The sequence below is a fragment of the Pelodiscus sinensis genome, chromosome 1 (genome assembly GCF_049634645.1).
Source record: "Pelodiscus sinensis isolate JC-2024 chromosome 1, ASM4963464v1, whole genome shotgun sequence".
NCBI lineage: Eukaryota > Metazoa > Chordata > Testudines > Trionychidae > Pelodiscus > Pelodiscus sinensis.
This window is the reverse complement of record NC_134711.1, coordinates 122,856,733-122,878,884: the sequence shown is the minus strand read 5'-3', so window position 1 is coordinate 122,878,884 and position 22,152 is coordinate 122,856,733. Positions and strand designations below refer to the sequence as shown.

General features: G+C 45.2%; 1 protein-coding gene across 3 annotated transcripts in view; it reads right to left on the bottom strand.

Moving 5' to 3' along the window:
* Positions 1-18,598, bottom strand: part of ARHGAP8 (Rho GTPase activating protein 8) — a 99,714-nt gene extending 81,116 nt beyond the window's left edge. Inside the window, exons 1-2 of one of the 3 annotated variants that reach the window (XM_075899769.1) lie at positions 18,302-18,591; positions 325-481 (exon numbers count right to left, since the gene is read on the bottom strand). The gene's annotated coding sequence lies outside the window, so the exon portion shown is untranslated. Of the gene's footprint in view, positions 1-324; positions 482-18,301 lie in introns of all 3 variants that reach the window. The other 2 variants (XM_075899780.1, XM_075899760.1) reach the window with 2 other exon arrangements.
* Positions 18,599-22,152: the final 3,554 nt, after the last annotated feature.

Genomic DNA, 22,152 nt, shown 5'->3' with positions numbered 1-22,152 from the left:
CTGACTTGGGGTTCTTAAGTTGAATCTGTATGTAAGTCAGAACTGGCAGTCAGTTTCAGCAGCGGCTGAATCTGGACGCCAGTTCCGACTTACATACAGATTCAACTTAAGAACAAACATACAGTCCCTATCTTGTACGTAACCCGGGGACTGCCTGTACTGGCTTACATCACCTCTCTTCACAGACACCTGTATCTCCATTTACCAATTTCTTCTTTTTTTGGGGGGGGAAGAGGTGTCATCTCCCTTTCTATTTTTTCTCCTGATCATCTCTTTTATGTCGGGCAGTTGTTTAACATGTGGACATTCACATAAGTAACTTACCAGACAACAATGCATAGGACCAAAATCTCCAGTCCGCTAAAGTTACTTGTGGTATGATCTATTTGATGGAGAAATTCACTTGCACAGGGGAACTCTCCTGCCATAGAAAGCTGGTGATGCGGATCTGCTGCCTCCAGCTCCAGTCATTTCCTGACCTCTGGGTTTAAAACAGGGCACATGTGAGGAGCCTTGTATAGTGCGGCTGGTGCCTGATGGCACTTCATTCCACCATGTCAGTGGCAGAAATTAGAATAGCCCAGTGCTGTGCTAAATTCTGCCATGGCTGGGCAACCAAAGATATGTGAGCTGCAAGTCACTCTTTGTACCTGTAACGGGGTCTACCCTTCGCGCCTTGGTGGCTGAGGGGAGTCTTACAGTCTCTACTCACCTGTCTGCAGGCAAAGCAGTGTCCAGTAAGCGGACGGAGATCAGGCCTCTTCTTTTACCCCCCTCTCCTCCCGGGTGCAGTTTGCAGGGAGATTGGGGGAGACCCAGGCCCACCCACTCCTCTGGGTCCTGGCCCAGGGACCCTACAAATAGTAGTTACCAGCTGAGTTTCAAGTAATTAGTTGCTGTCAAGTCCCTGGGCCACTTCCCCAGGATGCTGTTCCTTCCAGCCCTTCTCTATGGCCTTGTGATCAAGTTCCCCTTGTCCAGGGTTGTCTTTGGCTAGCCTTCAGCTGTAGCACCTGGCTCTGACCAGGTATTATGCCCAGCTCCCACCTGGAGCTGTCCAGACTGCTGGTGTTCCCCAGTCAGCACTGAGGTCTGCCTGGGTTGAGCTCCAGTACGGAACTGATAGGCCCTGGCCTAGCAGCTCCTTTTATATCAGCCTGCTGCACCCTTATTGGCTGCAATGGAGGCTGCCACTCTGTTCTGCTCGGAGGACCTCTCTACTGCTCCGGTTGCTGGCCAGGCTGCTAAAAGGCCTCCAGCAGGGATATTGGGCTTTGTCCATGCCATCATAGTACCCATCAGTCTCCACTAGGTCCGAATGCAGCTCAGAGACAGTGGCAAATCAAGGACCCGTACAACCATAAGGTATCCATAGAAATCATGTCTATTTTACTAGTAGGGATGTAAAATCCCGATCAATCAGGTCAAATGTTGGTTAACTCACCTAAATGGGATCCCAAGTGAGGAACCACTTCAACTCAGCTGGAGCAGTCCCAGCCTGCAGCGCTCCTGTTCCCAGCCCCATGTAGGGCTGACTGCCGGCTCCTGACCCCAGCTGTCAGCCCCCCGGGGCGAGCTGCCGATTGGCAGCCCTGTGCAGGGGCTTGGAAGGACTTAACCAATCTTCTGTCTGTGGCAGGCCATAGGTGGGGCACTGCTCCCGGGGAACTGGTTGCAGTAAGTATCACTCAGTAATGTTACCCGTTCACATCCCTATTTACTAGTGACAGAAAAATTCACCCTCGCCTTACTGCAGTGGTCACCAATCAGTAGGATCAGGATCTACTGGTAGATCTTTGAGCCTCTGACAGGTGATCTTAACTGGTTTGCCAAGAGGCCATAAAGTGCCAGCACTTCAGCTGCCCCTCCCCACACTGCAGTGTACCTCCTGCCCTTTGCCTTGGAGTTGTCCCCTCAAGAGCCTCCTGCTTTCTGGGTAGGCAGGGGAGTGAGAGAAGGGGTGCTGATGTCAAGGTGCCCCCTCCCACTCTGTATCCTTTCTCCACAGAGCAGAGAGGGGGCACAACAGGGATGGACGTTGCTGGCTGCTTTTGGGAGTGGTGCAGGGCCAGGGTAGGGGTGAGCCTGCATTAGCCCCAGTGCACCACCACCCAGGAGCCATCTGAGGTAAACAATGCCCAGCTGGAGCCCACATCCCAAAACCCTTCCCCAGTCATGAACCTCCTCCTGTATCCCAAGCCCCTGCCCTAGCCCCGAGCACCCCTGTATCCAAACACCCTCCCAGAGCCTGCACCTAGAACCCCTCCTGCATCCCAACTGCCTGTCCCAGGCTCAACTCAGAGACCCTCCCACTCCAAATCCCGTAATCCAAGACCAGAGCCTACACCCCAACCCTCTGGTGAAAGTGAGGGAGGATGAGCGAGGGTGGGAGACGGTGCTTTGTTTGCGATGGTACTGCCCGGAACGGCGTACTGCCACCTATTTTCCCAGCCCACAAAAAGGGAATGGGATTTCCCCTGCACGTACTGGCACATGTTTTTCTCGGGCGGATTGGCTACTGACAGAAGCCTGCTCAGGACGCCCCCGGGGTTTTTCTTCAGGCACGGTTTTTTTTGTTTGGCTCAACAAGTTTTCCTTTTTAAAAATTTTTTTTGCTTAACAAGTGTTCCTTTTAAAAAAAAATTTCGCTTAACAAGTTTGCCCCAGAGTACTGGCACCTTTTTTCTTACAAAAAAAAGCACTGCACAACAGTATATACGAATATAACATAAGAACGGCCATACAGGGTGAGACCAAAAGTCCATCTAGCCCAATATCCTGTTTTCTGACAGTTGCCAAAGCTAGGAGCCCCCAGAGGGGAAGGACCAGAACAGTGACTAACAAAGACAGTAGTGGGCCTGCAAAGCTCATTAAGGGTATGCCTACAATACCGAGCTTTGTTGAGGAAACTAACGTTGACATGCAGAAGTTGCCAAAAAACAAAAGAAAGTCATCAAAGCGTGTTTACACTTGTTCACTCTGTTGACAGATTGTTTGCACTTTTAGACCCCCCCCCCCCCCGTCAATAGCGGGAACAATATATTATGAGTATGTATCCTACAGTGCCTGGCAAAACCGTCTGTCACTAGGTATTGTGGGACCACAGAACAGAGTGTGGGGCATCTTGGGACCAAACCAAAAGTCCTGTCAGGCACTGCTTTGTTCAGGGGCTTCTGGAGTTTTTTCACACCCTTTTTCCAATTGCCATTCTCTGCTGTGCACTCCAGCATCTGCAAGAAAGAATGGAACCGGGTTTCTCTCACATGGTCTGTTAACTGTCACGAGGACCTCACAAATGGCAGTTGAGACCATACTGAAGCTACTGACAGAGGAAGACGACTTGGAGCAGCCTGACAGTGCATGATATGGACAGCGGCAACCTGTCATTGCATTTGGCAATCACAGAGCAGCTGTACAGGGTAGATCGTTGCTTCTGGGCTAGGGAAATCAGCACCAACTGGTGAGATTGCGTTGTTAAGCGATGCATGTTGGCTTACTGTGCTGCTTCACCAAGGACTTTAGGAACTCAGTCTGTTCCTTCATGACCCTGATCATGCGTTCTGTGGCCTGCAGGGCAAAGGCCTGGTCATCTTTGTGGTTCCTCAGTTCCCTTACCTAGCGCTGTTCCTGACATCCGCACTCAATTGAGAGTGATTTTGCACTTCACAAACCAAATCCTCCCTATTTTTCCAACACGCTTCCTTATCTGTTGCAAACTCTCAAAGACACTGCACAGCGGGGCCGCCAGGGTCTCTGATAATTTACAGAAAATTTACAAGTACCTCTCCAAAACTTTGATAGTCTCTCTCTGCAGGATTCCATTGAGACCACAGCGAGCATCAACGTTCTGCTTGGCCCTATCGACAGGGATATATGCAGCTTCCATGCCTTCAGCATGAGTAGGTTAACATCGATTCCAACATTGTCACATTTCACTTACAAACCCCTTTTCCAACATTTCCACTCACTTTCCTGCTGACCCTTAAAGGAACACATCTCAATATGCACTTTGATCATGGTGAGCAAGGGGTGGCGGTGGTGGCAGCTGTGCACACGGACAAAAGAAAGTCCAAACGGGCTACAAAATTCTCTTTGTAGGAACATAGTTCTCCAGAGGCAGGTAACACCCTGGCAGATATCTCCTGCCCAGGGTAATCAGGGTAAACAAGATACAACTTCTCCAGGCTTATGGCTTTCACTCAGCTTTTTCACCCTGCTCCTTATCCAGCTCACCTATGTTCTGCTTTGGTTCCTGCACAAATGATTGATGAATGGTTTGGGCTAGCGTGTAATATTGGGGGAGGGGACAAAGTAGCACTTCCCATGGAATCCGCAGCAGAAAATTTACAAGTACCTCTCCAAAAGTTTCAAAAGTCTCTCTCTGCTGGATTTCACTGTGATCACGGCGAGCACCAACATCCTGCTTGGCCATCTCAATTAGCTACACAGGGATACATGCAGCTCCTGAAACACAGCCATTTTTCCATGCCCTCAGTCGATGAAGTGTCAGAACGACAGTTTGTTCCATGGGCTTTACGATGGGCTTGTCTCAGTTCTTTAATCTTTGCTTTGCAGTGAAGCGTGTCCTGCTCGTATCCTTTTCCACCCGAGGAGCAAGAAATGTGCCCGTATGTGTCCCAGGTCCTATGGGTAACTCACAGCTGGAGACAGACTCCTCTCCCCATACACTGATCAGATCCAACAGCTCCATGGAGGTTCAAGAGGGAGAGAGTTTAGTGCAATGGCTAGGCATGGACACCTGGGAAGACACCATGAGACCACTGCTGAACTAGCTCACAGTGGGTGCTCAGACCTGCAAGAAATGGGATTTACATTTCACAAGATTTGTGAGGGAGCGGGGAAGGTGGCTGATCACTTGGCTATAGGGCAGTGGAGTACAAACTCAGGGTACGTCTAGACTACAAGCCTCTTTCGAAAAAGGTTGTCTAGACAGCCACAAGAGTTTCGAAAAAGCAATCCTCTTTTTTGAAAGAGGGCACCCAGGCAATATGGATGCTCTCTTTTGAAAAAGACCTGTTTCCGTTCAAGAACCTTTCTCAAAATAGCGCTTTCGAAAAAAGGCATTCTTCCTGTTAAAAGTAGGTTTGCCAATTTAAAAAAAAAAATGCCGTGTTCTTTCAATTTAATTTCGAAAGAACGCGATGGCAATCTAGATGCAGGTGAAGTTTTTTTGAAAAAAGGACACTTTTTAAAAAAAACTCCGTAGTCTAGACACATCCTTAGAGTGGCTGGTTGGGAATTGTGGGACATTTCCTGTTAGGGACGTAAAACTCTGTTGAATTGGTTAACCAGTTAAACATAATGTTCAACTAGTTAACTGATTAAAGGGGGGCCAGGTAGGGTGGGGCAGGGGCTGCTCCAGCCTGGCTGGGCATGAGCAGACCCCCCACTGCAGGTAGGGGGTGCTGCGACTGGGCTGTATCACCTCCGCCTGCGAGGTGCCCAGCCTGCGAGGTGCCCATACTGGCTGCTCTGGCCATTAAGGGTGAGGCTTACTGGTTAACCAGCTAACCATTTACATCACTAAATTCTGCAGGCCACAATCAGTGACAAAATGCCTTGAACTGTCCACACTGCACGTTTTTTGACAACTCAAGGAAGGGAAAAGAAAAAAGCCTCTAATGGAGCTGAAAGATTTCTGTCAACAAAAACGACCATCTTTTGCAACAAAAGTTATGTTGCAGTGTGCATACTCACAGTTTTCACGAGAAAACACTTTTCCTCGGCAAAACTGGCCAGTGTAGACAAGCCCTTAACTTCACTATTGTGAGTAGTTCTATGATTTCATTAAGACAATTCACAGTAGCAAAGGTAAACAAGTGTATTAGTCTTGTTGAGATCAGGGCACATATGGGCACGCCAAATAAAATGATCAGAGCTGGGGAAAAATTCCTGAATTTCTAGTTTAAAAATGAATTTCTAATAAAAAAAAAAAACCTTTCAAACAAAAATTGAATGCAAAATTTTCAGCAAAGAAGCTCATCAGAAACTTTGGTTTTGGCTGGTCAAAACTTTTCAACAATTGAAAAAATAGACAGAATTACAGAACTTTAATATTTTGCAAAACAACAGTAAAATTTAGAAAAAAGGAACCTAAATGGAACCAAAGTTTCCTCAGGTAGAGATTCCAGCCACTGGGAAAAGAGCACAGTCTCACTTTGTCACCATTGTTTAAAAATGAAAACTCTTAACTAAATTGTTTCTCACTAATGTTTTCACTAATGAAGAAAAAAATGGCCACTGAAAAATAGCCTGTCATCCAAAAATGTTTCACTGGAATCTAATTACAATGAGGCCCTCCACCCTTCACCCCTTCCATATTATTGGCCAGTTTCCTTGGAAACATATCAGCATCTAGGAAAATTAATTCCAGATAGACAACCAGATAGCACCAATTTTTTTTTAGTTGAAAGAAGAATCTACAGTTCCATGAGATTAAAAAAAAAATACACACAACTAGTAGGGATGTTAAAATGCAATTACTTCCCTAATTGAATAGTCGATAGATTTTCTGTCGCTATTCTGTTAGTCGACAATGGTAAGCAGTTGTGGCGCTCAGTTTGGCTTGTGTGTGGCTTGCACTGTGTGTGTGAGGTGTGATGAATGAAAAGACACCTGCGAAGCAGGGCTGAGCTAGCAACTTCGCACACAGGTTTCCCTGGGCTTTACAAGGCAGAGCCGCAGCTGTGTGAGTGTGTGCATGATGAATGAAGACACCTGTGGAGCAGGGGCCAACCTAGCGACTTTGCATGCTGGCTTCCCTGGGCTTTATAATGCAGAGCCACAGCAGGGAGAAGCGTCTCATTGATAGTGCTAATCAATAAGCTCCTGCTTATTGATTAGTCGACTATTCAACTAGATGCTAAAATTCCTATCAACAAGAGCTCTTTGACAGCAAGGAAGTGTATTGATAAAGTCTCTCTTGAAATGTCTCTGTTTTCATTTCACAAACTCTTTCACTTTCTGTAGAAAGAAAATCACTTTCTGTTTAAAAAACATCTATGCTTCAGAAAGAACAGATTATCTGAGATGATCACAATTATTTTAATACACAAATTATACACTCAGGTCATGGCAGCTTTTCTTAGTACAATATCATAGGCTTTTTGGCTCCTTCATTTAGGGTTAAAGTCATCTCAACAGCTGGCAGTAGATTAAGGCTCCCCTGAAAAATTCTAGAAATAACTGCATTTTTTCTACTTAATTAGCCAGATTTTGTTTAGGGTTTTTTTTTTTTCCAAACCAGGTATTGTTGATGGAACAAGATATCTCAGTAGACCTGTCATCTCTAGTTTATTGCTCAGAATCCAATCTGAGTCAACAGAGATCAGAAATCCAATGTCTTTATTAGACACCTGTTTTATTGGTCTAGATGACATAACTTCAAGCCAAGATCAATATTACCAAATCACCATCAAAAAACAGGAAAAACAAAAGCAATTTCAGATGAGAGGATAAATACAAGTTTAAATACCTTCTTGATGTTGGCATGATTATCTATCAGAGGTGTTTTTAACCAAGCAAATCCAAGTTTTTACTAGTTTGTACCAGTTTAACACATTTTCTACAGTGCAACCCTGTAGACCTGATCTAATTGGGACCAGGCCAGATCACATGATTAAAACTTTGGACAACCAGGACAGTGGGTTGGGCTCAGGCTTTCAGCCCCAGGCAATATGCTCTCTTGTATAGTCTTCCTTCTCACTCACATTTTCATCAAAGATTCTGCTATCTTTATAAATTTTGTCAAATTAAGTGTAAAAAATATAATAAGAAAAGCCAAAAAAGCAGCTTGAAGAACAGATAGCCAAAAACTCAAAAAGAAATAGTAAAATGTTTTGTAAGTACATCCGAAGCAGGAAGCTGGCTAAACAACCAGTGGGGCCCTTGGATGATCGAGTGCTCAAGGAGCACTCGATGATGAAGTCATTGCAGAGAAGCTAGATGAATTCTGTGCTTCTGTCTTCAGGGCTGAGGATATTGGGGAGATCCCCAAACCTGAGCCATTCTTTTTTAGGTGATAAATCTGAGGAATTGTTCCAAACTGAGTTGTCATTAGAAGAAGTTTTGGAACAAATTGATAAACTTAACAGTAACAAGTCACAAGGACCAGATGGCATTCACCCAAGAGTTCTGAAAGAACTCAAATGTGACATTGCGGAACTAACAAACTGTGGTTTGTAACCTATCCTTTAAATCAGCTTCTGTACCTAATGACTGGAAGATAGCTAACCTGACGCCAATATTTTAAAAGGGCTCTAGAGGTGATCCTGGCAATTACAGACTGGTAAGTCTGTCAGTACCGGGCAAATTAGTTGAAACCATAGTAAAGAATAAAATTGTCAGACACATAAATTAACATAATTTGTTGAGGGAAAGTCAACATGGTTTCTGTAAAGGGAAATCATGCCTTACTAATCTGCTAGAGTTCTTTGAGGGGGTCAACAAATATGTGGACAACGGGGATCCAGTGGATGTAGTATACTTAGATTTCCAAAAAGTCTTTGACAAGGTCCCTCACCAAAGTAAGCTGTCATGGGATAAGAGGGAAGGTACATTCATGGACTAATTACTGGTTAAAAGACAGGAAACAAAGGGTAGGAATAAATGGTAAGTTTTCAGACTGGAGAGAGGAACTGGCCACTGTCAGTAGACAGGATACTAGGCTAGACAGACCTTTGGTCTGACCCAATATGTCCGTCCTTATGTTTTCTCAAAATAGCAATGAATTGAGCAAAGTAGTCTTCCATATTTGCTTATGTTGGAATATTCTGATTGAGTGACTATACTCATTGAGTTCAGTTGCACTCCAGTCAGCCAAATCAAGAGACAAAATACTACTAGCAAGACATTCATTCCATGCAGAAACTGAAACTTCTGAAATGGAAACTTCTGGAAATTTCCCTATTTTGTTTGCTAAACAAGTAGGTAATTTTCATTGCTAAACAAGGAAGAGGAACTCCTAAATACAGACATTTCAGTGTCCAAGATAGGCAACTCAATTACACACAGCTTCAGGTTGAGCTTCTTTTTTATTTTATTTACTTTAATTAAAATTTAAAAGACCATATCACTGTGAAACTATTACTAAATTGCTATATATTTTTTCTCTATTTTTCATAGGATATTCTAATTATAAACTGGTAATTACCAGCATGCAGCATCCGGTACCCAGTCCTAAAATAGCTTTTCCCAAGGAAATTGCCAACCCTTATGTGCAGTAAGGATGTTAAAATGAGGTTAATTAACTAGTGGATGGACTAGTCAATAGGCACTTCTGCATTCCTCCTTTGAAATGTACAAGAACCCCGGCTGGGGTTCTTGTATATTTCATAGGAGGAATGCGGAACTCTGCGTACAGCCCGGGGCCAGCGAAAAGTCCCACTGACTCCAGGCTGCATGCGGGTGCCTGCTTTGAAATGCACAAGGATCTCCAGTGGGGGCTCTTGTGCATTTCAAAGCCAGGGAGCCCAGGATCAGCGGGGGACTCCCCCAACTGCCCCCGGGCTCCACGTGGCACTTCAGGTTCTGGGGAAGTGCCGCGTGGAAACCCAAGATCAGCTGGGGAGTACCCAGCTGACCCCAGACTCCACTGCCTCTTTGAAGTACCCCTTCCCCCCCTCCTTTGCTGCCTCTATCTCAGAGGCAGCAAGGGGTGAGGGATCGACTAGTTGACTATTTTTTAACATCCCTAATGTGTAGAGACCCCATCTACAGACGAGACATGTTTGTGGGTTACTATGGGCTAGCTTCAGCACTTCGTTTGTAATGAAAGAGGTGCCAGGTCTCAAGCAATTATTTTTACATTCATAGCTGATGAGCAAGCTCAGAGTTGCTGGGGCTATGAACTGCTGAGCCTAGAGGTTCTAGGATTCATCCTGGAACAAATTAAGCACTAGTAAGACTATATTACTAGTTTTTGTGCAGCAGATAATGGCTTTCAGTTTCCAATGCTGTCATTCAGGTAACTTATCAGCGCTTTTTTTTTTTTTCAAGTATATTGCTACTGCATTGTGTTTTATTAAAAAAAGTCAAACATGATCATTCTGTGTTTGCTAAATTTCAGAATTATAGCTATTAAACAAAAAAGACATCTACATGTATTAATGAGTCCTCATTCTCAGCGGTGAATGGTATAAACAATGTCAGGAGCACATCTTTGGTATGCAGATCCATTTTAGATACATTATCTACAACTGAAATTTCTGAACTTGACCTGTCTGTTCAATGTCTTGGTGACTTTGGCTAATGGACTGAAGGGTCAGCTATCAGCATCACCTATACAAATCAAAAAGCGTGGGAAGGGTGGGTGCAAAATCATAATTACTTTTCTCATATCAAAAGGAATGTTTGGGAGAACAAACAACATTTTGTCTGTTTGCTTTTTAGACTCATTCAACACATTTGCTTGAATTAAGTAATGTTGCAATGGGCTGGAGATCAGAAGGCAGAGGTGTCATTGCCCAATGCCTAGCATCTCTTACTTTAAAGGCTAAATATTTCCTGAAAGCAAAATGTGCAATATTTCAAAACGACATTTTTCCAGATATGGAGTAATAGGATATAGTGAATAAATAGTTATTCTCATTTAATATGAAGTCGATGGTAACAGACCTCATTTTGAAGTCCAGGACCCTGGCAAGGAGAGCCAATATCTCAATTACAATTACACGGAGCAGCAGAAATCAAAGGTATCCCTTTCCTATTGCATTCTAAGTTTATCACATTGCTTCATTAATAGAACTTTTTACAAAATCCTTGTTGAGACACTATACATAAAGAGTAATCTTGATTTGAGCTAGATTCTTGTCCATTGTATTAGCCTAAACCAACTCCTTCTCAAGGGCTATTTTTCCTTCAAGTAACAAGAATTCAAATTTCGTTGTCTTGAGCTATTACTCCCTCCTCGTGGGAGTATGATTCAAATCCTGTCATAAGAGAATGGAGCTTTTACATCTTAGTTTCTAAGTGTTCGGAAAACTGTTAAGGTCTAAGAAGGGTAAAGTGGCAGAGTCATGAAAGACACAGGAAATGGGCAAATTTAGGATTAGTTTCAGAACAATGTGTGGGAAATGATCCAAGCAACTTTTGGATCCAAATTCAGATGCACATGGGGGCGCTAAGGAAGAAAGCTTATTTCTTCACATATATTTTCTTCGTAAATGTGATGTTTAGGGAAGACACGCTGTGTGTTACTTTGATATTTATGCAAGGCTTTGTATAGGGCTGTATTGGCAGCAGGAGAGTTTATTCTTTTTGCCTTGGTAACTGATTGAAGTCAAGTTGTGAGGCAGGATTGCTCGCTGGGAATATTGTCTGTGGGTATGTCTACACTACAACGTTAATTCGAACTTAGTTCGAATTAGTTAATTCGAACTAAGCTAATTCGAACTAACGGATCCAGACTAAAAAACTAGTTCGAATTAGCGTTTTGCTAATTCGAACTTGCATGTCCACATTAAGTGGACCCTGAACCGGGCTTAAGAATGGCCGGAAGCAGTGCCGGCAGGGCATCAGAGGAGGACTTACAGCATGGAGATGCTGTCTCAGGCTAGTCGAGGGCTGTGCTTAAAGGGTCCCGACCCCCACCCCGGACAGACAGTTCTCAGGGGTGCCCCGCTTGCAAAGCAGTCCTGGCTTGGATTGCCCGGAGTACCCACACTGGGCACATCACACCATTCAGCCATCAGCCCGGCTGCACTTGCCGCAGGCTGCCATCTGGGGAGAGGGGGCAATTGGGGGGCTGCAGGAGAGCTTCCACCCCCAGAAGCCCGCAGAGCCAGCCCATTCCTCCCTCACCTCCTTCCACTTACGCTTCCCTAGCCCCTCTTCTTGATGTACAAAATAAAGATAACGGGTTTTCCAAAATGGAATCTGTCTTTATTGAACAAAACTGGGGGAGACTGGGAAAAGGAGGTGGGAGAGGGTGGGAGAGGGGAGGGCAACTAAAATGATCAGGGGTTGGGAACAGGTCCCATATGAAGAGAGGCTAAAGAGACTGGGACTTTTCAGCTTAGAAAAGAGGAGACAGAGGGGGGACAGGATAGAGGTCTCTAAAAGCAGGAGTTGGGTGGAGAGGGTGCATACAGAAAAGTTCTTCATTAGTTCCCATAAAGAAGGACTAGAGGACACCAAAGGAAAGGAATGGGTAGCAGGCTTCAAACTAATAAGAGAAAGTTGTTCTTCACAAAGCAAAGAGTCAACCTGTGGAACTCCTTGCTGCAGGAGGCTGTGAAGGCTAGAACTAGAACAGAGTTTAAAGGGAAGTGAGATCAAGTCATGGAGGTTGGGTCCATGGAGTGGTATTAGCCAGGGGGTGGGAGTGGTGTCCCTGCCCAAGGTTTGTGGAAGGCTGGAGAGGGATGGCACGAGACAAATGGCTTGGTCACTGTCTTCGGTCCATCCCCTCCAGGGTCCCTAGGGTTGGCCACTGTCGGCAGACAGGCTACTGGGCTAGATGGACCTTTGGTCTGACCCAGGACGGCCATTGTAAGCTCAGGGCTCAGGGTCGGGGGTCTCAGTGGACCCCCTTGATTCTCTTGCACACCTGCTCCTGGGTGGCCAGGCTGGCAGCTCTCCTGCCCTAGCCGGCCACTTTCCTGTGCCTAGTGCGGAGATCGTGGACGAGGTCCACGATGTCTGCACTAGCCCAGGCATGTGCCCGCCTCTTGCAGTCCCAGGCAAGCTCCCGGGAGCTGCCAGCCTGGTCCCGGGAAGAGGGGGAGGGCTGGGGGGCATCGGGTGGGTGGCTCAATCCGTGCCAGGTGCAGGGTCTGCTGGCTGGGTGCTGGCAGGCTTGCACCTGGCACGGGCACCGTAGCCAGCCCGTGCCCCTTTAAGGGGTCCGGGGCTGGGAGGGGAGGCAGACGAGTTTCCCTGGTGTTGGCCAGAGTGGCCACCAGGGAAACCTGGGGAGGGCTAGCCTCCCACTAGTTCGAATTAAGGGGCTATACACCCCTTAATTCGAACTAGCTAGTTCGAACTAGGCTTAATCTTCGTAAAATGAGGTTTTCCTAGTTCGAACTAAGCGCTCCGCTAGTTCGATTTAAATTCGAACTAGCGGAGCGCTAGTGTAGCGCCTATTAAAGTTAATTCGAACTAACGTCTGTTAGTTCGAATTTACTTTGTAGTGTAGACATACCCTATGGAGATTCCTTGAAGAAAAGCACTAGTAACCACATGTATGTGGGTATAATGAAAATACGTTACCAGTAGATTTTACCCAGATTCCTTATTACTGATTTCTTCTCCATACACACAGTTGAACGCAGAGGGCCAACAACATATGTGTGGTTTTTTTTAAGTCATTTCTTCAGTTGTCAGAAACAACAACGCTATCTGAGTGAAGATATTAAGTAAGCCTGAGCAAAATGAAAATTGTTTCCTTTCTAGGCACAAAAATCCCTATGTATCAGCTATTCCCAGTTCTAGAAGTATTGATGCAAAAGAACTATTTCTACCCATTACTAGCAAAAGGTTTTAGAAATGCTCTTTTAATGTCCGAAACAGTATTTTCTTAACATATATATTTATTCACCGTGCACAGTAAATTTACATGAATAAACCTGTCTAACCTGTAACCAGATAGAAAACTGTGCAACCTTGCTATATTGTTAGGAGAAAATAATCATAAGAACAGCCATACTGGGTCAGACCAAAGGTTCATCTTGCCCAGTATCCTGTATTCTGACAGTGGCCAATGCTAAATGCCCCAGAGGGAGTGAACACAACAGGTAATTATCATGTGATCTCTCTCCTGTCATCCATTTCCAGGGCTGTTGCTATACTTCCAAGGCGAAAATGCTGCGGGGAACATGGGGTTTCAAAGCAGCAGCGTCACATGGACTCGCTGTTTGCCCCGGGCTGCATGCGGCATTTCAGAGTGGCAGACCCTGGGCTCTACACAGCACCGTCACTTTGAAACACTCCATGCAGCCTGGGCCAGCTTTGAATTACCCCTCCTCCCCCCCCCCCCACCAATCTGCTGCCTCTTTCTGAGAGAAGCAGCAAGTGTATGTGGGGGAAGTAACTAGTTGACTAGTGTGTCAACTATCCAATAAGCATTTGCTTATAGGAATAGTCGACTAGTCATTCACAACCCTAAAAATTATAAAAAAAAGAGTCTGCAATATCAGACACTGCAAGACCACTTTCTGAAGCAGTGTAGGTATTTACTGACTAAACATTATTAGGTTATAATCATAATTAACATTAATGAGCAATAATATAAGGAATCTGCTTTCTACTAAACTAATAAAATGTAACAGGCAATAATGAGAAAGAATTATGTTGGGCTGAATTCATGCTGAACCAAAGATTCTGTCTCCAGGGATTAAACGCTTTGGATCTTAGACTTAAATATATTTTTTAAAGACCGAACTTTAATTAAATTAACTTGATAACTACTGGACAAAGTGTGGATACATCATGATCCCAGTTTTTTTAAATTGCAGAATTATTCAGTAGGGATTTCTCTGGCTAGATTAAATTAGGACTTTTTAAATAACTGAATATATATATGTAACATAACAGGGCATTTCAATTTACAATATCATCAACACACGGTTACAGTTCACCTAGCATATCATAAACCCCTCAGCTAAACCAAACAGAATCTGCAAATTCAAGCAAAGGAACACAGTTCCCAAATGCATTCTATGTCTGGTGACCACAGTGCCTGGGGTTTGATCAGTGTTCAACATCAACCCATACTACAGCTTACTACATCTATCCACTGCATCATAATTCCCCTATTTCCATTTGTCTACTCGTGATAAATTCACCAAAACAGGGGTTTTTTTGGTCAGAAATACCGATCTTCCTATTTAAAGAAAAAAATATAAACCAAACTTTTTCCTCCCCATACATTTCTAAAACCATCATAATTTATTATTCAAGATGGAAGAATTTATATTGTAAGTCACCCTTGAATTTTAGCACTAGACCTAAACACAATGCAGCCCCGGGAGCCTCATATCTTCCTCTAATTCTCCTCACTCAGAAATTAAAAATGTAATTTTCTCTTGTGCAACTCTCTACACAGAGTCTAAGCCCCGATGCAGCTTTAAAATGATCGTGTATAAAATTTCTTCCTGTTACTGACATAGTGAAAATTATCCTAGTACTGTTTTGCTTAGATTATCTCCAAAATGTTCCGCTAGAAACACCACATTTGAATAAGAAGAGGCTTTTAATCATTTGTTTGTGGCTAGGATTTGTTGCAAGGAGGAGAAGAACACCGGAAGAAGCAGTGGAGAAGTTACAGAATAATATAATGCACATCATTTGGAAAGGTGGCTGGAGCTGAGGATCATGGGAGAACAACAGAAAAAGTCAGATTTTTTGCTATGTTAATCTTCAAATGTTTAACATGTTTTTCATATAAAAACTAATGGTTAAATGTTTTCCATGTGGAGCAAGGAAGTCAGATAGGAGGTGGGGGGTTGTTAGGAGAGGCACAGCCTTCCCTACTTGGCCCTCCATACAATTTCTGAATCTTGATGTGGCCCTCAGATAGGTATGTAAGATCCTGTTTAAATGTAATATTTAACTGCTTAAACAGGACCCTATGGGCAGGAGAGGAGGAAGCCTTCCATGGGCAGAGGGGTGGGACTGCTTCGGCCGGGCTAGAGCATCCCCAGCTCACTGCATGGTGGCCCAGCCAGGCTGAAGCAGCTCCCTCCCCCATGGGACAGAGGATTGCTCCAGCCCAGCCAGGCCACCAGTTAACCGGTAACCGTTAAGCATCACCCGGCAAGGTGGTTAATCACTGACATCCCTACCCTCAGGACAAAAAGTTTGCCCACTCTTGCTCCACAGGAAGGCCAACCACGTTCACCGTCAATTATCCATGTTACGAGCCCTGGCTGACTTTTGCATTATAGTCCCTGAAGCGTCAGCAGTGGGAGCGACCCAAAGCAGCAAATATGAAATACAGTCACACAGGTCAATATTCCTAACTTCAAACCCATGCATATGAATAGGATACTCATATCCAGTGAATCACAGCCTTTCCAATGATACCTTACATGAATTATCTTGCATGAAGCATAGCTCTGTTACGGCATATTCATATCATAAGCATATTTCATAAAGAATATGGGATGTTACATCAGAGTGCTCAGGTGTGCTGGAGGGGGTTTGGGTGTGGGAGGGTGGCTAACTTTCTAATAGCACAAAACTGAACACACCCCTATTCCACCCTACCCCTTCCTCAATACCTCACCCCCACACTCCCTGTCCCCTCCCTCTGTATTTTTCCCCATCCTCATTCACTCATTTATTTTCATTAAGCTGGGGCAAGGGGTTGGACTCCAGAGTGAGGCAAAAATGAGGGATTCTGAATGCAGAAGTGGGGTCCAGGTTGGGGCATAGGGTTGACGTACAGGCTCTGGCTGAGGATGAGAGGTTTGGTATGAGTCAGGAGTATGGGAAAGGGACTGGGCACCAGGTTGGGGGATGCAGGGTTTAGGTTGCAGGAGGAGGCTCTGAAATTATTAGTTCCCTGGCAGATTGCTGAACATGTCTGTCATGGCTGCTCATCCCCCTATCAGTTTCAGAAAAAGCACTTTAATTATAGCTCAACATTAAAATTTCTGGACATTAACTACAGTAATTACTCATTTAACACATGCCTGCTTAAAACGTTTTCGCAATAGCACTTTTTTTTTTAGGGAATGTTTTACGAATAACAGGAGCGTTCCCGAAATAACACGAAAATAATCAAGTGGCAGACTACTTTGCACAGCAGTATAAGTTGGTGAAAACAGTGGTAATATGCATGAGTAGATGAATACACGTGGTCACAGTGTTCCTCCACTCACTCAAGTGTTTATCTTTCTGTTTTAACACATCGCGGCAACTTGTGTTGCTAGTTATCTTGTATTGCTAGATAGCAAATGTTGACATTGACGACCCAGCACCAACAAAAAACTGACTTTGCCACCACCACCTGAAACGCAACCGCCACCTTTTCCATTATTTTGAATGGGAAAATTGTCCCTGCATAGCACGCTTTTACTTAGCACGAACATTTTCAGAAACGCATCTACAGTGTTAAATGAGGAATAACTGTACACAGCAGAGAAAATAATAAAAACCTAGCAGTAGCGAAGTCTCAGAGGGGTAGCCATGATAATCTGAAGAAGTGGGTTGTGCCCAGGAAAGCTCATGATACCACCTACATTTTTTCTTAGTCGCTAAGGTGCGCAGAACTACTCATTTTTTTAAGCAGTAGCTATTCTTTCACACACACACACACACACACACACACACACACACACAGAGCTTTAAAATATCTCTGGATATAGGAGTGCCCAGGATTCAAAACGCAGCACAAAAACAAGTATCTGTAAGAAATTATTAACAAAATGTGCTTGGATTAAATAAAATGAAGCATTTTATCTTTACTTCCCATCTTTCAAAAGGATGTAGCTTTGTTAGATTGCCTACGCCTTCTGGCCATAGGGAACTTTGATTGTTTGGTTGGCCAAGAGGCCTGACTTCAGATTTAAGAACACCGGACTTACAAATGGACCAACCAACCCATGCTTTATTTGGGACTGCAAATTCAATTAGTGGGAGGAGTTTAAAAAAACAAATACAAACTAGAACTGTGCAAAGCCTAAAAAGAAAGTCATAAAAAGAAAGTCGCATTTTTCTTCTGCAGAATAACGTTTGGAAGCCGCATTAAGTCAATGTTCCGTTGCAAACTTTTAAAAGCGCCACCCCAATGTGCTGTTCAGCGCACCGCACGCTGCAGAGGTGGGCACAACCTCCCTCCAGAGGCGTTTGGAACACCGGGCTGCTTCTGTACCCCCGAAACGCCGCCAGCAGCAGGGCTTGGGCAGACTACTGCCGGGTAATTGGCTCACTAGGGGCTGTTTTTCTAAGAGCCACGGGAGTGGAAAACTTCCTCCCAGGCGCAGGATTTCCAGCCCAGAAAGCACAAAGCACCTGCAGCCTGGAACAACAGCGCTCTCGCCCCGCCCTGCCCAGCAGCTGCTCTTAGAGACAAGCAGGGCAAGTTTGTGCGACGTACGCGCCACGGTTGCGCTGCAAGCAGCAGGGGCTGCGCCAGTCCCTCCCTGGGGGAAGCCAGGAGGAAACAAATCCCCGGGAGCGCGAGCCGCCCCGATGGGGGGAGGGGGCTGCAAATCTGTGCAGCGTGCACTGACCAGCGCCCAGCCCGCCTGTTGCGCGCTCCCGCCCTGGGCGCTGCGCGGTAATTCCAACCAGCCGCCTCCTTCCGCGCGCTGCGGAGCCCGGGCCCCGCACTCACCTCCAGCTCCCGCGCAGCCTGGGTCCCGCCAGGGGGGCTCGTCGGGGGAGCGGCGCCTACCTGCGGCGGGAGGAGGGGCACGGGGCGGGGAGGCTGGACTTGGCTGGGGGTGGGGAGAAGTGGCTGGCAGCGCGCAATGCTGCGTGCACACCCTCGCCCGCCTGACCTGCGCGGCCCAGCCTTAGAGCTGCCTTGCGGGCCAGCCCAGTCAACACAGAGCGGGAGGCAACCCCGGGTACGTCCAGCCCGGGCGCTTTCTCTGCCCTGTGCGCCACGTGGGAGCGGCTGGAACTGGCGGGGATGGAGGCCAGTGAGCGTCCCCCCCCCCCTCCCTGCGGTGCCTCCCTCCCTTGTTTCGGAGGCAAGTAGCTGGAAGGCCCCTCTCCGCACCTGCGTGTGGCAATTGCTGCGGCTGGGCTCAGAAAGTGTCCACAGCCTGTCTCCGAGGTGGCGCCAGAGACACATTTAGCAGGGGAGGCAGTGTGCTCCAGGGGATAGGGCACTGCCTAGGAACCAGACACTTTGGGCTGTATTCCTCTGCTGGGTGGCCTTGAACAAATCACGCCTCCCTGTGCCTCAGTTGCTCCCCAAGTGAAATAATAAGGAGATAGCTCTTCCCTATGTGCTTTGAGATCCCGGTGGAAAGACCTATAAAAAGGCAAGGGCTGTGTCTAGACTGGCCAGTTTTTCTGGAAAATCAGCCACTTTTCTGGAAAAACTTGCCAGCTGGCTACACTGGCCACTTGAATTTCCGCAAAAGCACTGACGATCTCATGTACGATTGTCAGTGTTCTTGCGGAAATACTATGCTGCTCCCGTTCGGGCAAAAGTCCTTTTGCGCAAAACTTTTGCGCAAAAGGGCCAGTGTAGACAGCTCAGCTTTGTTTTCCGCCAAAAAGCCCCGATCGTGAAAATGGTGATCGGGGCTTTTTTGCGGAAAAGCGCGTCTAGATTGGCACGGATGCTTTTCCGCAAAAAGTGCTTTTGCGGAAAAGTGTCTGTGCCAATCTAGACGCTCTTTTCTGAAAATGCTTTTAACAGAAAACTTTTCCGTTAAAACCATTTCCGGAAAATCATGCCAGTCTAGACGTAGCCAAGGTGTTACAATTTCCCAGTCCAGTGGTGGATCTACTGACTCATTTTTCTCTTTTAGTGTGGAAGGAGCTGAAATTGACTTATTAAAACTCCACTATCTCCTCTACAGTGATAAAGGACTGTACAGGCCCCAGTTATCATACTGTTATCCCTGGGTGTAATACAGCTCAAAGTATTGTAGAGTAGCAGGTGATGCCCATCATTGACAGGGCAAAGTCATTTCGTGTAGATTACACTTATAGGAAAGTTCAAGAAATGAAATATATATAATATAATTTTTTTATTAATGTGCTTGCAAAAGGGAAATGAAAGAACAGTTTTAAATTTGTAGGATTTCAACTTCAAACATTATTCATTGTATTGAATAATTACCATGCATAGTAAATTTGAATAATTACCATACATAGTGAATTTGTAAAACTTCCATTACTCTTTCAGTAACTAATTTGAATTTAGTGCTTTGTAACAGTAAACATTATTTTTGCACTAAAATGATGATAGTTGAATAGGTGACTTGATTTTAATTTTGTTAGCCAATATTTTTATGAACTCTAATCATAATAGTCATGACTTTTTTCTGATGAAAAACAAAAATAATTATTTAAACCTTTCACCTGTCATATTCTGGTGTAAACAGTAGTGCACTCAGCTAAGTTAAGTGGCAGGATTGTTTATGAAAAATGTGGTATCTGTAGGTAGTCATATAGTATGACTTTAGTTTGTACAAACAAATCCACAAATAAACTCTTAAATATATAATAGATAGGGGCATACGCCTCCATGACTTGGAGGGTAAGTACTAACAGGCTCCAGGAAGGGGCTGTTTCAGGAGGAAATGGGTGTTCAGGCCTTGCAATCCCAGAAAGTTATGCCAATAACATTTCCGGCAGCATTCAGCTGCAGACATGGCTATTTCCCTAAGTAACATTGACATACGGCTGCCTGGGCTATTATTACACATCTTCACAGCACACACTTGTATTGGCATCCCAGTGTCTCTAGGACCACCATCTGGTGCAGTGCCTTGTGGGACATTTAGGTGATGAAATGTAGGATATCAGTGGTTCTCTTGGAATCCTACAAGTTTGGAGTGAAGGGCCAAGAAGTCCCACTCCTTCACTTCTACCCACCTCTACTTTTTTGACATTTTGAATATATTCTGACAATTTCCTCTGTGACAGCCCACAATTTCCCCATTTATAGGCCAGTTTTCAATATCTGCCATCTCGCAGGCAGAAGCATGGGCACTAAACACATCAGTGGGTGGCTACCAGGTCTGTTTTAGAGACAGAGTGACAGATGTTTTATATTTGTCACAACTACCACCACAGCAGCTAGCCATGAAAGAATGAAAATGAGAACACTGAGAACAGTGGATGATACAGACGCTGACTGGAAGTCACCAGCTTCTACAGGCATATACTGACCAGCTACACTTGGTGGAGTGGTGAGTCAGGGCTTCTGAAACAAATATTGAGTGGTGGAATCACAGTGTGATACAAACCTGTCCTGGCCAGTTGTGGCTGCACCTAACTTGGAAAGTTGTGTTCCTGCAGTTGTGAGCCCAGAGCTCACCCCACCCACATTGCTTGGAAGTAGAGAGATAGGGCACAGTCACCACTGGGCACTTGCAACCCTGGAATGCTATTAGTCAGTGGGAAACTGCTCTGATAGTGGCAGATTTCTACTAGGAGTGGTTCTCATCTCCGTGTGCATGGCCCTTAGATGTGTTATCATTGTGACTCTGTGCAATGTGCAGGAGTTAATAGATTGGTGAAATGGACTTCTCTGTTTGTCATGGGCCAATAGATGTGAAGTATATCCCTCTGTTCCACTTTCTCCCCTCCCCCCCATCTTTTTTCTGATCATATAACCATGGAACAGTATGGCTACGTCTACACTGGCCCCTTTTCCGGAAGGGGCATGTAAATTTCACCAGTCGTCGTAGGGAAATCCGCGGGGGATTTAAATATCCCCCGCGGCATTTAAATAAAAATGTCCGCCGCTTTTTTCCGGCTTTTAAAAAAGCCGGAAAAGAGCGTCTACACTGGCCCCGATCCTCCGGAAAAAGCGCCCTTTTCCGGAGGCTCTTATTCCTACTTTTTAAAAAAGCCGGAAAAAAGCGGCGGACATTTTTATTTAAATGCCGCGGGGGATATTTAAATCCCCCGCGGATTTCCCTACGACGACTGGTGAAATTTACATGCCCCTTCCGGAAAAGGGGCCAGTGTAGACGTAGCCACTATGTTTGTGCTTATGCAAGCACTAGTGGATTATTGTGGGCATTTCACTAACATTACCATTGAGGGATCAGGGAAGATGCAGGATGCTTTAGTTATTCAGAAGTTTTTGTAAAGCTGACAAGCAGGGCCATTTCCCCCCATATCAACATATTCACATTGGTGGGGTTGCTGTGCCAGTCCTTACTCTCAGGCATTCCAATTTATCCTTTTGCTTCCCTGTCCCATGCAGAGTAGCTGGACAGTGCTAGGGAAATATTTAAATATTGCTTGAGCAGGTGCAGCTGGATTGTGTTGTGTGCATTTGGCAATTAAAGGGATGATGGAGATATTTGAGCCAACTATTCCTGTTCTTATTGCTGTATGTTGTGTGTATTACATAATATTTGAAAGACGAAGGGGGAAACATTAACATGATGAATTAAAGAAGTGGAAAGATTGTCTATAGAGTTTGAACAGCCACTAGAAAATAGAGTGCAAGGTGCTGGTTGCTCTAGGCTACATAACAAATTAGGT